Source organism: Elephantulus edwardii, unplaced genomic scaffold, assembly GCF_000299155.1.
Source record: "Elephantulus edwardii isolate Elephantulus edwardi_28Jun2011 unplaced genomic scaffold, EleEdw1.0 scaffold00319, whole genome shotgun sequence".
NCBI classification, from domain to species: Eukaryota; Metazoa; Chordata; class Mammalia; order Macroscelidea; family Macroscelididae; genus Elephantulus; species Elephantulus edwardii.
In genome coordinates, this window is record NW_006400069.1 from 2,202,906 (window position 1) to 2,207,092 (window position 4,187).

General features: G+C 41.4%; 1 pseudogene; it reads right to left on the reverse strand.

Annotated features, from left to right (window-relative positions):
• Window positions 1-2,397: 2,397 nt before the first annotated feature.
• Window positions 2,398-3,552, reverse strand: LOC102844056 (annotated as a pseudogene).
• Between the last annotated feature and the right edge of the window lie 635 nt (window positions 3,553-4,187).

Sequence of the window (4,187 nt, forward strand, 5' to 3'; positions counted from 1 at the left end):
AATCCTTGCTATTGTGAAAAAAGCCGCAATAAACATGGGTGTACATCATATATCACTTTTAAACTGTTCTCTCCCTCATCTGCTTAAATGCATTATACATAATTTATCCATTTTTTTCAGTCTTACCCCAATCCTGATGTCAGTCCCATTCTACAGCAGTGGCACCATGCAGTATTTGTCCTTTTGTAACTGAGAAATTTCCCTTAGCATAATGTCATAAGGTCACTCATTTTGAATAATATTGCATGAGTTCCTTGTTTTTCAATGCAGTATAGTATTCCATTGTTCTTCCAAGCTAGGTCAATGATCCATTTTGAGATGGTCTTTCTGTATGGAGTGAGGTGTGGATCTTGTTTGAGTTTTCTACAGGTAGTTTTCCAATTTTGCCAGCACCATTTGTTTAAAAGGTTGTCATTTCCCCACTTAACTGATTTCATCTCTTTGTAAAAAATCAATTGACCATAGGTAGATGGGCTGATTTCTGGATTTTGTATTCTATTCCATTGGTCTATATCTCTGTCATTATACCAATACCACACTGTCTTGACCACCATGGCAGTGTAGTAGGTCTTGAAATCAGGGAGTGATATGCCTTCTACCTTCTTTCTCTTTTTAAGGAGTGCTTTGCTTATTCGGGGCCTCTTTCCATTACAAAAGAAATTGGAAATTGCCTTTTCCATCTCATTGACGAATGGAATTGGTATTTGTATTGGGATTGCCTTTGGTAGTATTGACCACTTCAGCAAAATGGAAGGATACAAGATCAACATACAAAAAAATAAATTGGATTTCTCTACAACGACAAAGAGAAAACAGAACTGGAGCTTAGAAAAATGGTACCCTTCACAATTGCTAATCACAAGATTAAATACCTGGGAAATAAATCTAACCAGTAGAACAAAGAATCTATTCAAAGAAAATTACAAAACGTTGCTACAAGGAACAAAAAGAGACCTGGGAAAGTGGAAGAATATCCCTTGCTCATGGATAGGAAGACTCAAAATTGTGAAAACATCATACTTTTTTAATGATTATATGAGGATACCCTAAAGAAACCATAAATACCATCCAAACAGATAAATGTACACCTATGTTTATTATTATTCACAATAGCAAAGAGATGGAAGCAACCCAAGTGCCCAATAAATAAATGAATGAATAGAAAAGCTATGGTATATCCACACAATGGAATAATATGCAGCACTGAAAAACAATGAACTCATAAAACATTACACAACATAGGTGACCCTGGAGGACATTATGATGAGTGAAATATCTCAGTTATAAAAGGACAAATACTGCATAGCACAACTGTTATAAAATAGGTCTGACATGGGATGTTGGGAGGAGAATAGGATAAAAAAGAAAGTTAACATAGGGAAGGCGTAGGAAAGGAGAGGGGAAATTGTGCAATAGTGAATAAAAGTCCAACTTTTCTGTAAACTCATTAAAATAACAAAACAATTTATAAAACAAAACAAAAAGAGCTATCTGAGAATAGCAATTCTTTAGATTACATAGGAACTTTAGGGTACAGAGAGCTTGTAACCAGGAAGGAACAACTCAGAAAAAGGAATAGTTGAATGATTCACAGTAATCAGTAGATGCAGAAAGAAATTTATGTTTTTCTGCATATATTATCAAAATATGTATTTTTAAAAAACTTTTCTTTTTCTAAATGCATATCTGTGGGAGCACACATTTTCTTTATATACTTCAGCCAGAACACCATGATACAATAGATGCATGAGACATAAGACTTCAGAAGTCTTCTGATAGGCCAGTCTTTAAAGATAAGTACTTATAAAACAAAAGAAGGCCAATTCGGCAGTAGAAGATAACTCATAAGACATAGTAGACAGAATAAGATCTAATAAATATGTTAGTGCAAAAAATAACAGGAAAAGTTTTCCTAGAACCTACGAAAGACATAGTCATGGATTAAATGGTGTCCCCCAAAATATATGTATATAATGGTATAATGTGGAAACTATGTAGTGATCCCCTATGGTATGGTAAAATAAATGGTTGTAGGAGTTGGTTCCCCCCGCCCTTCCTAAAGCTTCCACCTTTATTCTCCCTCTATTGCTCCAGCTTTTGCTCTCCTCACCCAGGACCCCTGCTCCTCCAGCCTGGAGATGGATTTAATTTGGAATTGTTACAAAAAGAATAATAACCCAAACACAGTGAAGTCATGGAAAGGGCCGAGAGCAACTCCTCCCTCCCTAATCCAAACCTAGAACAAAACTGCACCCAAAGCAGACATTCTGTACAGGGCAGGGATGGGGTGGAGGTGGACTGGGAAGCAAGTGGGAGAGGCAGCCCTGGGATCGCTCTGTACAAGTCCAGGTTGGGGATGGCCCCAGCAGTCCCCACTGGACTGGCACCCCTATAAATTTATATAAATAAATATTCCTTCTTGTTGTCCCTGCCTGATTGCCCTCCTTCTGTGTTGATTATGGCCATGTCCGCGTCCGGGAAATCATCAGAGCCTTTTGCCTCGTGTCAAGTGGGCTCCTTTGTGCCGGATCAAATAGTGGCCAAGGAAGATGAGCAGGATGAGTAGAAACAAGACAGTGATGGCGTAGTAGGGTACTGGAGGATGAGGGCATTGGACTGGGTCATTAACATTGAAAGTGTAGCAGGCCCATGTTGCTGATGTCTGTGGAGCCATAGATGTCACTGTCACTCTTATTGAGGAAAGGGAAAATCAAGGCTCTCTCCTGCATCAACTTCAAGGGGGGTCACTGCTCACCTTTTCTCATAAGTACTCACTGGGGACAGGGTTGCTGTGACCCTCACAGTGTAGCAACAGCTTCTGGCCCTCACGAGGATATGGTGGGTTGGGCCTAATGATCGCTGTCCGTGTGTATAAAACTTTAATGCATTGAGTGGTGGATCTATCGGCTCCCTGTAGAGATTCATGACTCACAGAGCACACAGTGTTCACCCCATCATCTTCCTGGGTCACCTGGAAGGTCACTGAACTTCTCACAGTGAAAGTTTTACCATTGGGATCTCCCTGCATTCCTGGTTCTCCGTGGAGATCTTGATCACCCTACCTCCAACTGAGCTTGGCTGTAGGTTTGCTTCCAGGAGACTGACAGTGTACAGTAGTTTGACCTTTTCCCCATAATGGGAACTTATAACCAGAAATTGTCGGCTTATGTGAGATTCCAAGCACAGTGACAAAGAACTTGTCGGTTTGCACAGGCATGGTAAAGATAGAGCAGGTGTACTCACCCTTGTCTGCCAAAGCCACATTGCTGATGCTGATAGTGAGCTCATGGGGAGTACAGCGAACCAGCTGAATCCAGTTGTCTTGGAAGGCCCACTTCTCCCCAAAGTAGAGAGTTTGCTGGACAGGGTCGGACCTATAAGGATGAGTCCTCATGATCTTTCACTTGGCACTGGAACTTCAGAGTGCCATCAGCTACCACTGACATTCGATGTCCAGGCCTGACTGCCATCCTGGGACAGGTTGGCCCCACTAGGCACCCAGCAGCAGTCCATGAGCAGGAGTAGGGGCAGGGCAGAAGGGGACCCCACCATGCTGCCTAGCTGGCTCCCTGGCTGGGCGCTGGCATGCCTGGTCCCCAGGGTATGGAGGGAGCAGCAGGGAAAATGGCCACTATGTTGGCACGGTTTGGAGTGCGGCCTGGATTCGAATCTGAAATTCCCTCTTGCCCTTGCATTAGTGTTGGCTCCTTGGTGACTTGGAGGGAACTGGATTTGGGGCACAACATCGACAGACCATTACTATACCACTTAGAAGAAGGTTTGATCAAAACCAATTAAAACCAGGCCTGAGAGCTGCAGATTAAAATCACCTGCCTTTGGCTTGGTAGCATAACTTTCTATCTACCAGGCCAACAGTATAGCTTTCATAATATTCCAATATTATTGATTTCATTTCATCTGGTTCTGTTTTGATGTCACCTCTATCATTTCTTAATTGATTTGTCTGTGTCCTCTCTTTTTTTTTTGTTTAGTTAAGTTTTGCAGTGTTTGTCAATTTTAATGACCCTTTCGAAAAAACAGCTTCTAGTTTAGATTGTTTTTCTGTTTTCTATGGCATTGATTTCAGTTCTTGTCCTTATATTTCCTTTCTTCTACACTTGTTATGCATCAGAGAGTTGGACAATGACCGAGGAGGATAGAAGGAGAATTGATGCCTTTGAGCTGTG